We start from the raw sequence: 13575 nt of genomic DNA on the forward strand, positions 1-13575 counted from the left end.
GCATTGCACATCAGACACACAGTGACTCATGGTAATTACTGATGTGCACAGAAACAGAGACTATTTGCAAATAGGCTGCACATCAAAGTTGAATATAAACCTTTGCAGCTGTTTTGTTCTTATCATTTGACTCTATTGGGACTCAGATAAATGAACATTTTAATAATACTGTGGTTTCTAGAAAGATGGTCCATCGGATTATTTCTGCCACCAGCTCCTGTGAGCTGCCAGATAACTCCTTCAATTGCCAGGGTGTGACCAGAGCCCCATGCAGCCTTTTTGTCATCCTTCCATTACCATGAATTAGGCTGGCTTCCCTTTTGCTCCACCTACACACTCTGATTCCCTGTTAATATGATGTAAATCAGCACACTTCTGAACACAAAAAGGAAAAGAGAGAAGCATTTTTACACTCCACAGTTAATAGAAGAAATAGTTAGATGTACCATGGTGGCGTGGATGATTGATGGGGCTTATTGTCCAGGGCTGAAAGCAGGGAAAGTATGGAGCACAACAAAAGTTACCAAAATATATTGGCAATGTAAGAGTACTAAAAAGTCATCTTTTCTCCAAAATACCACAGCAGGTAAAATGTAGGGAGCCTAAAATAAAATAAAATAAAATAAAATAAAATAAAATAAAATAAAATAAAATTAAATTAAATTAAATTAAATTAAATTAAATACAGTATCTCATACAAAATCTACTACCTACACTGTGAGAATTCATTTGAAATTTTGATAAGGGGGGAGAGAAGCAAAGTGTCCAGACATTGGCACCAGGACAGTTGTCTCCCAAAGGCAAAAAAACACTGCCAAGTGTGCTCTGCATATCCCCCCCCCCCCCCTCCCCCCCCCCTTTTTTTTTCAGCAATTTTTAGCCTACAAGCAGCTAGCAGGCCATTCATTTCTTTTAACAAAAGCCACAGTTCATGACTGTAACCTCCCCAAAGTCACCAACCCACCGACTTGGCGCAAGCACTTACGACCATGACTAATTTTACAGCTGAAATAAACAAAGTCGTTGCACAAAGGGATGACAGGAGCCAGAAGCGTGGAAAGCCTTCCACCACACTTCTGCTCAAACCTGAACATGAGAAAAGGCAGCAGCATACAGACAAGCCCTGCCTTTGTCTGCCTTTGTTCCCAGAGCACACACCAGCACCACCACCAAACAGCTGCAAGCTGGAGAGGGACTGAGTGCATTAACATTCATCTGTTTGACCAGGCATCAGGCCTGAAGCACTTACTAATTCCTGGCTATTTAGCAGCAGCACCAAGGCTATCAGAGAAAACTGAAAATTAGCAGTGGGCCTGAGTGTGGGCTGGCTCTGTCTTTATACAGGGAATGGTAAAATGAATCAGTAAGTAGTGGATGTGCCAAGATGAGTTTCCAAGTCATAAACTACAAAATTTTCATGTGTTATGGTTGTTTTTTAATTTTACGTTATTTCTGCTAATGGATGCAGGGCTGTTTTAAAGTCCAGGTAGAAAGCCTTCATAGTAATATGAATGAAAGCAGATATATTGAACATGCAGGTTAAATGGCAGGCTTGTTGTGATCGGTGTATCACAGGAGGGGGACCTGGGTGGATTCATCGAGACCTCCTCCTAATAAGTATTGCACCACTGTGAGAAGATTAGGAAAGAAGAAGATGGGGAAGAAATGCTCTGGTCACCATGCACAAGTGGGGCAAAACTCTGCAGGTTATGGTCCATGTGAGGAGGCATATGACAGACTAACACTTTACCTGGTCTTTGTCTTCCCATGCTTCCATTTTCTTTAAAGTAGGAGGAGCCATCTTAGAAAACCTTCATAAAGTATCAACGCAAAGGTTATGGTGCACTCCTGAACAGAGAGATTTCATGTGACTTGGGCCATTCTTAGGTTCTTCACAGAGTATAATATTCGAGACCTTTGCCAGCTTATCCCTATCCCTGTTTCCTGTGGACTAGCCTCATCAAATCCAGGTAGCATAACACCTTTGAGACACCATTAAAATCTATGCTGAACTAAAGTTATCTGAACTGGTCAGGCTGTGAGCAAACAAACACCATGAAGATGTTCCCATTACATTGCCGAGCAAACAGAAAGCAAGAGCCATTCAGGCAGAACCCTCACTGTTGCCCCTAAATACTGTCTTGCCAGCAGTGTAAATCACATCTCCAGCTGAGATGTGATTTTTCCTTCCAAAAGGCTGCCCTGAACTAATTTGCAGACTTGGTAGACACAAGAAATCCCCAGCTTTTGCTGTGGCTGGCAGAAGCCCTCAGTTACCTGCATCCAGGCTGGTGGCTACTTCCAGTCTTTTTTGCCTCAGGGCAGAGTCCCAGAATCTGAATCTAGAGCAGGAAAAAATAAAATAAAATAAAATAAAATAAAATAAAATAAAATAAAATAAAATAAAATAAAATAAAATAAAATAAAATAAAATAAAATAAAATAAAATAAAATAAAATAAAATAAAATAACACTAACTCTATGCACTGCCTAGGTTAATTTTGCTGAATAAAGAGAAGTGATTGATGCCCAATATTCAGCAACAAAGTTTTCCAAGCATCTCTTGGATGGACAAGATGAGACACTATGACCAAAAGTTAACATCAGTGTTGTTCTCCACTACAGTTCCACTGAAATCCTAAAACTAAAAGCAAGAGTTACACTGAGATAATTTTTAATTTTTACAGATTTTAGATTTTGTATTTTCCCTTCATTACTACTAGTTCATTATGTTATATTTTTATATTATCTTATTCCTTCATTGGTAATGACTTTAGTCCTGAGACTAATATTCAGAAAGTTCTGGGATGGAAAGCTCTCATTGTAGAAGGTAACCACAGTGTTTACTTTAATAATACCACTGAACTATTTTTCCTACTGTATAGCAAATAGAAGCAGAGGATGAGAAACTGCAAAATATAATCCCTTCGTAGTTTGAACACCTTGATGCCCTGTTAATGTCATTTTAAATGCTTCAGTTTCTTTGCATCTTTGGCATCTTCCTTCTATATCTGCAAGAGTTCTCTGTCTTCATTATCTATTGGTTATAAAAGCAGCCTCCCCAAAAGACATAAACTGGTATTTGGTATCTTCTACCCGTAGGCATCTGATTGGGCTTGATAGATGCTGTGTTTATCCATCTTTGGCCCTCTTCTGGTGTCCTAACTAAAAGTACGCAATGCTTAATATTGTTTATGTTTTGCTCTGCTACAGCCAGCAAGAGTTTCACCATTACAAAATTACAAAAGGAGCCCACTTACATATGTGATAATATGGTAGGCCTAATTGTATGCCTCTGTAGGCTGTCAACTTTTATCACTATTACCCAACCTCAGTTACATCACTGCTAACTGCTTTGGGGTCATCGTTTTGAGACTGATGACAATCACATTTGTGTTTCTTTTGGTTCTTCTAATGACTCAGCCAATTTCCTGCCCACTCTCCTCTGCTCCCCCACTATACCTCTGCCTTCCATCCTGTCAATAATTGGCTTTGGGTCTATTTTCATCATTATGGCTTTAATATTGCCGAGTATGCAGGTCAGCTAACTGGACTGTGCAATTTGTGTCTCAAGAGAAGTGCCTCTCCAAACTGAACCCTGGATTTCCGTGCGTAGTCCCTGTTTGTACCTGAATTAGTAGCCCTGGGGAAGAAACAGAAAGTGCCAAACGTGGCCTGTTAGCTGGCATTTAGGCAAATAGAAATGTTGGGTTAGTGTATTTTTGGTAGACTCTTGCTCTGCCTGCATGCACTATCCTGCCTCAGTAGTACAGGGGTGCTCAGACCTCCTGTCTGCTCTTCTGTCTCTCTTGTGCACCCATCCCAAACAGCAGCACAAATCTTAACTCTGTTTTTTTGTTTTGTTTTGTTTTAGATTGTGCTTTTCCTCTGACGTTAGGAAATAATTTTTGATCTCAAATGGTATCTTAATTTTCATAGGGCTTGCAAAGATGGATAAGATTTCCAAGTGAAGCAAATAAACTGCAAGATACCAGTATTAATGTTAAGCTTGCAAACGGGTTACAATGCAGACATCTCTGTCTTTGACAGAGCAAGTTTTCCCTTACAAAAAGCCTGATCTATTATTACTGGCAAATCACTGATGTTCCAGCAAAGTACCTCTGGCACTAGTATAATAAAATCTCACTGCTGTTCCTCTAACAAATGAAAGAAGCTATGTTGATGAAAACACAGTTATTGTCATTACAAATGTCCTGGCACTCCGAATGTCTATAGCACAGTCAGTCTGAGATAACATTGACAAAACATGCTTGTACAATAAACTTGCCCCATAGGTATCTAATCCCAAATTTGGGCCAAAGGCAACTGAAAGATCAGGTCTCGGCATTAGCAACTGTTCCTGTAGACCTTACTATGAGGCCTCCTACTAAAACATCCTCCAGTTTCTTTTATCACTTTCTGTGGACTGGAGTAGCGAAAAATTTCAAAGCATAAAGCTGTAAGTGTTGTTTGTTTTCTGTTCTTGTTGGTTTGTTTGTTTGTTTGTTTGTAGAAATATGTCACAAATGTAATTTTACATTATTAGTTATATTTTAGACACGCTTCTTTTTTTGTTAATGAAATCAGACTTCATGGAGCTCATCCACACTATGCATTTTATCCTTGTTTCATATTTTATGAGTTATAGTATTCACTTTCTTCAAAACATGGCTCACAGGTATATTGCCTCAGTCTTGCAGAAGTTGTAAGAATTGAAATAAATATTTTAAATATTAAACTAAATATCTGGGTGTTGTATTTTACTGTGCACTTCAAATGTTGAAGCAATACATCAAATGAAGGGAAAAGATCTCAGTGTGATAACCTATTTCCTTCCACAAACTGCTCAAATAGGAGGGAAGACTAGGCTAGGAAGGTGACATTCAATTACTTGCTGAAAGCTGGCTATTTAATAAAGGTACCTGATAACTGGATCTCTTTCCAGGAAAACAAAACAAACAAAAAAGAATCACAGAATCTTCTAGGTTGGAAGAGACCTCCAAGATCACCTAGTCCAACCTCTGACCTAACACTAACAAGTCCTCCACTAAACCCTCCACTAAGCTCTACATCTAAACATCTTTTAAAGACCTCAACTTCTGCAGGGCTGAGAATCCAAAGTCCTGAGAGTTCAGTGAAATCTGACTAATTTTCAGTAAACACCTTATTGGCTATTTAGATTCAAAATCTTTTTTATTCATAAACAATCAGACTTAAAAAATAAAATGTGATGTTAAAACTAGATGATAACATGCAGGTTATCAAAAGTAGAAACCCAACAGAAGGAACAAGAAGAAAAAATCAGAACTGCATGAAACAAGTCAATTAAGCCTAGGCACTGAACAACTAACAGGTTGGAAGTACATAAGTATATAGAATATTTAGGATGTTCAAACTTAGTGCAAAAAGAAGCAGAAAAATACAAGTATAGTTTAAAGAATGAATACTTCATTGGTGTTCTGTTAAATGGTGATGGTAATATCACTTTCACACAAAGAATCAACAACAACAACAAAAAATAGACATTTTTAGGCCCAGGATGACAGAGGATGCAAGATTACGGATGGGTGAATTAAGCCAAAGTGCTTGGGGAGGTATCATTGACTTTGCACAGGACAGGCCTGGAAATCTCTATCAGTAGTTACAGATTGAATGCCATTTCTCAGAGGAGATTCTCCCTGCCTCTGCAGCTTTTAAACTCCATATTATCAAACAATAAAACTTATCTAGCAGCAGAGTAAACAAACTGTCCAATCTCTGCAGATCAGCATAGTAAAAACAGCAACCCAATGCCATGAAGAGTCTCACTCATATGAGCAAATTTGCTTTTTGGAGTTGTACAATGTCTGGAAACAGATTGAAATGAGTTTGTATGAACTAGCAGGGACTGACTGGGCTCACCTCTTACAAGGAGGAGTACTTGGAGTATTATCATAGAATCATAGAATCATAGAATATCCTGAGTTGGAAGGGACCCTCAAGGATCATCAAGTCCAACTCTTGACACCGCACAGGTCTACCCAAAAGTTCAGACCATGTGACTAAGTGCACAGTCCAATCTCTTCTTAAATTCAGACAGGCTCGGTGCAGTGACCACTTCCCTGGGGAGCCTATTCCAGTGTGCAACCACCCTCTCTGTGAAGAACCCCCTCCTGATGTCAAGCCTAAATTTCCCCTGCCTCAGCTTAACCCCGTTCCCGCGGGTCCTGTCACTGGTGTTAATGGAGAAAAGGTCTCCTGCCTCTCGACACCCCCTTACGAGGAAGTTGTAGACTGTGATGAGGTCTCCCCTCAGCCTCCTCTTCTCCAGGCTGAACAGGCCCAGTGACCTCAGCCGTTCTTCGTACGTCTTCCCCTCCAGGCCTTTCACCATCTTCGTAGCCCTCCTCTGGACACTCTCCAACAGTTTCATGCCCTTTTTATACTGTGGTGCCCAGAACTGCACACAGTACTCGAGGTGAGGCCACACCAGCGCAGAGTAGAGCGGGACAATCACCTCCCCTGACCTACTAGCAATGCCGTGCTTGATGCACCCCAGGACACGGTTGGCCCTCCTGGCTGCCAGGGCACACTGCTGGGAAGGAGTCTCCTAGAGATTAAAACAATGGCACAGTACCAAGACTTCTGGTGTCCTTCTTGGATTCTCCCAGAGCTATGTCCTTGTCCCAACCTCTTAGGTCAAGAAGTTCAACAAAAAATAGGTAGATAAATGCATATTTTGGCACCTAAACCTATATGGCCCTGCTTTCTAGGTGCATTCTGCATAATTCCCACTTTAATCCCTGTCCAGCCAGACCCCTCCATCTGAAGACAGAAATGCATCTTCTCCCTTGCAGCTGGGATGGACTTTCTAAAAGAAGAAGTAAATGTGATGAGATGAGCAGTTCCAAAATGGCTATGCATGCATGTATCTGTGTTACACACAAAACGGTGTAAATGTTGCCTTTGTTTTTATTATTCCAGATTAAAATGCAAGGGAGCATGCAGCATTACCCAAAATGGCAGGACAGTCTGGCAAATGACTGATGACAGTCCTGCCTGTTGTCTGCATTGCCATCATCGCTGTATATAATAGCCCAGTTAAATACTATTCTTACTGTTTTAATAAACAAATCCCCTACTATTCTATTTGTATTAAGACTACCAAAGGGAAAAGCACAAGTTACAAACTGATGCTGTCAAATACCTGGAAGAGGTCAGGAATATTTAGACAAAGAAACCTCACAGTGCTGAGACATATCAAAGTTTTCTGTAGGTTTGTGCTGCCTTTGGAGTGCAATGAAAGAAATGCTTTCACTGATTTTCTACTTTTGCATATTCATTATGTTTCAAACTGCATTCTCAGCAGCAGTTGCATGCTTTTTCCAAAAGTATCTTACCTCTGGAAATGAAACATGAATGACAAACTGACATCTTAATGAAAATTGCATGCATTTGTTTACACTTACAAGGCTTTTAAAGTTGACTAAGCTACAAGGAGTTTAAAGGCTTGCCAAGACAAACAGACAGACACTTCTGAAAGGAGTCTGAGGCAAAAGGTTTGTAAGTGAAAGATCATCACAAATGTTTTAAAATTCACAACTTAAGCAAACATCTTCTAAAGCTCTACAGCAAGAAGACTGCTGTATACACCTGCCTGACATGAAAAGAATTCATTTTCAGAAGTCCAAACTCTGGCCAGTACAAAAACAAACAAACAAACAAAACAAAACAAAAAACAGAAAACAGAGTCTGTGGAAATAGATTAATTCACATCCTGGTTTCACTGATCTACTGCACAGCTATTAGAAGGCACTTAAGATTTTTGAAGGCTTTCAGAAATTTTGGCTAGATTGCTCTTCATGTGCCATACCTACAATACTTTGCAAGAAACATTATGCTTAAGGTTTGTCTTATGGGAACTTTGGTCATCTTCTCTAAAGGATGTCTCAGCTTGGGTATGCACCAAACTGCTAGCTTCTCTTGAAAAGCAGTGCTTTAACTTCAATGTGAGTTATAGCAGGAATAACAGGGGATATAATGGAGAAGTTTTAGCTTCCTGAAGTGCTTGCAAATCTAAAAGTGTTACATATAAATTTGGCATTATCAGTTAATGAAATTCTTCTGGTGAGTAATTATGTGGTTACAGGGAAGTGCCTATTAAGTCACCGTTAAAACATTAAGGGGTGCTACCATGCCATTTTACATACTTGCGTGTGCTACATTACATTGAAGCACTGTACTGCATCTTTCACATGCCACATAAAATTTACAAAATCCAGAATAATAATTGTAAAAATTGTTAATACAGTATCTCAGAACTATGTTAGCATTTTAACTTAAAATACTAAAAAGTGTCTTAACTTAAAATGTCTGTATACTTTCAGTTTCAACACCAAGCAACTTTGAAACTAAAGCTTTCTGAAGGGGATATGCTTTATACAACATAAACCAAATTTTCAGGTGGTCTTAACTCTCCAGAAGAGCATGTTAATATAGAAATATAGGTTTGCAGAGAGAAATTATATGTGTGCTGATCACTTTTCATCCAGTTTTGCAGGCAAATATTTGTGGCTGTCATTTTTAGACACCTGTGATGTGAACCAAAGTTCAAGCAAACTGCTTTTAAATTGCCAATATTAAAGTAGTCTTCCCTCAGTGCTGAAATGCATAGCTATATCAGAAGAGAAAATCAGACCCCACCCTGTTAATTTTCTTTAAAAAAATTATTGTTTAGACTTAGATTTTAGTTTAGATTTAGATTTTTGCCCATCTAAAGTGTCTGAATATTTGCTATGTTTAATTTTGGTAGCACACAAATACTGCCTTTAAACTATTTTGAAGTCAAATTTTATTTAGCAGTTTACTTTGTCTAGCTTTATCTTATGTGACAATTATTATTTTCTTTGTTCTACAAATTACATGAATCTTTATGAACTCTTATCCACCTTTGAAGTCAAAATAACACTATAAATAATACATAATACACAATGTAAGTAATGCTGTAAAAGAATATAATAACTAACTCTTAGAAATGGGGTCTATCAATAGCTTATACCACAAAATATTACTTTCAGCAAAAAGTTAGCATAATTCAAATCCTTCAGTTATGCACTGTTGAAAACTTCAGTGGGAAGTAAATTATCAAGGACCAATAACTCTGATCAATGCTTTGCATAATATACAGCCTTCTAAAGATATCAGGACTATCTTATTTTAGTTACTACAAAACATATTTCTCCTGATGTGTGAGTTTGAGCTATGCCTTTAAAACTCCCGTCCATGTTAGTCATAAAATAAATTTGGCTTCAATACACCCAACGCCCTGGAAACACATTCTTTACAACTTTGCTAGTATTGCATGAGTCTCCATATGGCAGCATATATAAAGCTTTATCCTTTCCATTTCATTGATCTGGTCTTAGCTCCAAGGCACAAGGGGTTCTGGGGTTCTTTTGTGTGGAGGATCTAAGTAGCTTAAAAGGGTAAATTTCTTTTATGTTTCTACCAATCCACACTCAAATTTTCATTTCTCCAAGGAAATTTACTCTAGGTTGTTTTTGACCCAATACTATAGGGTTCCCACAGAAAAGCACATGAAAGTGTTGGTATATAGGTAATGGAGATCAGAAGGTATTTTCTGAGCAAACTGATGAGTTATCCCTGAGTTCTTCCTCATACAGAGAAAACAAAAACATTACATTCACAAGAACTCTTAGCAATAGACAGTTAAGGTTTTGCTGTGGTGTTTTTTGTTTGTTTGTTTGTCTGTTTGGTTATGCTTTCCTTAGACTGTGTGAGGACAGTCAAAGATCATTACAAGTGGTATCCTGGCAAATCCTTACAACCCAGCAAATTACAAGCCATATGCAAAACAGTTATTAAAAAAAAAAAAAAAAAAAATCCACTTTGATGAAAAGGTGACCTGTTCCAAATGAAGTCCTTGCAAGGATCTTATTGTCTCACACAGAAATCTGAGTAACTGCTGTGCCCTGAAGAAATGATCTCTTATATTATACATATTCCTGTATTGGTCAAAAAGGATTAGTTTACATTTACATCAGAAAAAGAACTGCATTATAACAAGGGAAATTGTTCACAAGTAGAGCTGGGTAGCTTAGCAGAGTCTGTGTAGCTGCACAGACACAGCTGAAAGGCAAATTTGGCCACCAACAGCTGCATTATGTGAAGCAGGGCATTAATATGCTGTATTAAACACATGCTACAGATTCACCTGCTTTCATAATGCAGTTTCTCTGCTTACCTAAGCCCTCCTATCTCATCATCTATCAACAGTACAGCCACAACATCTACCTTTAACTACTAGCCTCCTTTCTGAAAAATTAAAGCAAATGAGACCTGGTCATGTTTCAGGCTTTCTATGTCAGGGTGTGTGATTATGTAACACCAGAAGTACAGTATGATCTTTGCCCAAGAGACGACCAAAAATACAAAGAAGTCTGACAAGGAAAATGAAGACAAAGTTAAATTCTGAGGTGAAATAAAATAAAGGGTTAGACAAAAACTCCCTGTTGTATGTGTAACCATATCTGATTCCTATTTAAATGCAGAAAAAAAATATATATATAATATTACCAACAGAAATTGATGCACTCAAGCAGTAATGTAGTTTTATCAGGAAAATCATTGTAAGGAAGATACATGACTGAACAGAGTGAACAGTTTGTCCTTCTGTCCTTCTAAAAAACAAGCAAACAAACAAACAAACAAAAACAATGCCTAACATGCTTTGGCTAACACTTTTTTTTTGCTAACACTTCAGAATGACATCTTCAAGAGTGCCAGTGTTGCTGTAATTCTGCTTTCACTCCAGCTTACAGTAAAAGTCAATTGAATTGGTATTTTTAACTGTGATGCAGCAAGGATGAAAACCAAGCAGAAATTTACAACATTTCAAATGATGTTGTTCCTTAAGCATTTTTTACCTGTGGCTTATTTTTACCATGTTTAGCCACATTTTTACCATGTGGCTTATTCCAAATCTCCATGGAAGTATCTAAGGTCAGAATTATGTCCAAGAAGATGAAAATTTGAAAAAAAAAATAAAAATCTTTAAGGTTTGTGTATTTACCTATTTCATTTTTCAACCCAGCTGAGATAAAGATCTGTGACAGAAGGGAAAAAAAAAATAGGCCACACGTAATTTACTCAGAAAATGTCTGACATACACACTTTTGATACAATGTAAGCATTTTTCATTTGTATTTTATTGATGTACATATTTAATTGTAACATGCTCCTTTTCCACAGAAGTTATAGACAGCCAAGACTGAAACACCGAACATGAAAGAAGATGAAGCAAAATATGAAGTAACTAGGGAAAACCAGAGACAGACCTCAAGGGTATTACAGAGATCAATAGTAGAAAAATATCTGAAGATGATGAAAGAAATTAAATTTGTTTATGAGATATCAAATGATTCTACTTATTATTTATATTTATTATGAAAAAAAAAAAAGTATTAAAATAATTTAACCAGCAACAGAGATTTCAGTAAATGAACAATACATATATTCTACATATATTCATTTCAGGACATATGGCTGTTAACAAAATTACTGTGTAAACTTTAATTTTTGTAAGACAATAGCTTCTGAAGAATAATTTGGATTTTTTTTTTAACCAAAATCCTTATCTATCTCTACTCTTACTACATTCTACAAATTGCATTCTTTAAATATGTAAAACATAATTATACTCATATAGTGTTGCCTCCTAACTACCTACAATATAGTCAAGATTTTATGAAACGGGTTTCAAACAGACTGAGATACAAGCAGCATATTCCCAACTCATACCTTTGTAGTTCAGCATAGCCTTTCCATATGGACTGTCAGTTCAAAAATCAAGAAAAGTTCCAGGAGACACAGAAAGGTCTCCGGTCTGATCTGCTAAAAGCTGATCAATCAGTGCCTAATACAATGTGATCAATGTCCGCAACACACTTGAGTCTTGGTTAAAACATTTAGTAATTACTTTATGAAAGAATCAATGTATTTTTTTCAAACAGAATATCAGAAACATATGTGATCTGAGGTGCTTCTTGGTGCAGAACACAGCGTTAATTCTCTGAACACTGAAATTTTGTTCTTGCAGCAGCCAGACTTGATAGATGTGATCGACGGACATAATTTAAATCGGTGGTATCCAAACTTTTTGTGTCATACGCCCCTATTAGCAACAGATTCTTGAGCATGCACACCCCATATGTGCACATTTGTTTATAAAATATAAACACATATTTCTGAAGTTCCAGCATTTTCCTGCTGCACCCTAACATATCTCCTACACCCCATTTTGCAGACCACAGAAGAGTTGCTTTGGATGACAGAGACACCCGGGCATCTCCTGTGCTGCACTATAGAGCACATTTGGATGCAGAAATCTGTAGTCCCCGTGGTCAGATACAGTTTGCTCATCAAGTGCAGGCTAGCGAACTAACTACAGACTAGACTCTGTTTATTGATTTTGGTTTTAGGAAAATGTAGCAGTCAGAGAAATTAAACTAATAGTCAAACCAGCTAGTAAGTAAACCACTAATACAAAGCTATCTAAAGCACCCTCAGAAGCAGTTCAAAGTATCAACAAAAGTTCTTAAAGGCTAAAAATGAGAGTGGAGAGCAGACTGTTCAGAATAGCCCACAAATAGACATGTCTTTAGGAGCCCATTAGGTTCTGAAAGCGAAAATGAACCTAGAGGGGACTGAGATAGGACAAGCCTAGGCTCAGCACCGGGAGCCAAACTGAGGCACCATCCGCCACAGAAGTTCACAGCCTGGCACGTCTTGAACCGTGGCCTGCTCTCGTGGCACCCATCACGTAGACCACTTTCATCTGTTTAAGAATTTGGCGTTTCAGTCGCATAAAGACCTTTCTATACACAATGATGCATTTTCTTGGTTGCAACTGGATCAATGTAACATCACCCATGCCAGAACTGCCCAGGATTTCAGATTAGTATAAAATATGGAGGAGGATTTTCCTGGTGAGCCCATGACCACTGTTCTACAGCTCAGGTTTGCATTTGAGAAGCTGCAGATCGGAATGAAGATGTTCATTTAATTTAATAATTAAAGCCACAGAGAAACTTGGGACACGACAGCCTGAGAGGCAACGGCTCTTGCCATGCAGCACTATTGCTTATCTGTTTAAGGAAGACTTGGATGTTCAGATGCTCAACAGGAGCGCATGTAACAAGGTGTTTTCCATTAAAAACGTGTTTTATTCTTCATGCTTTCCGTAAAAACACCTGGTGGGGCGGGGGGGGGCGGGGGTGGGGCAGCTCCAGCAACCGGAGGGGGCAGCGCTGAGCCCCTCACAGGGGGGACAGGCGTGGAGGAGGAGGTCCTCGGGGACGGAACAGCTGAGGTGTGGGGCTCAGACCGGGGCTGGTGGCCCGGGTTGGGTTGGGCCGGGCCAGAGGAGCGCCGAGCAGCCCGGACACGGCGGGGGCGCCGCAGACCAGCACCCAGCGGGGCCCCTCACGGGGCTCTCCCCAACCGAGGCGGGAGGGGGGGCTCCAACCCACCGAGCCCGCGCGTGCCTCTGTGACGTCACCTCAGGGGGCGGGGCGC

This window comes from Aythya marila, assembly GCF_965140915.1.
Source record: "Aythya marila genome assembly, chromosome: Z".
Taxonomy (NCBI): domain Eukaryota; kingdom Metazoa; phylum Chordata; class Aves; order Anseriformes; family Anatidae; genus Aythya; species Aythya marila.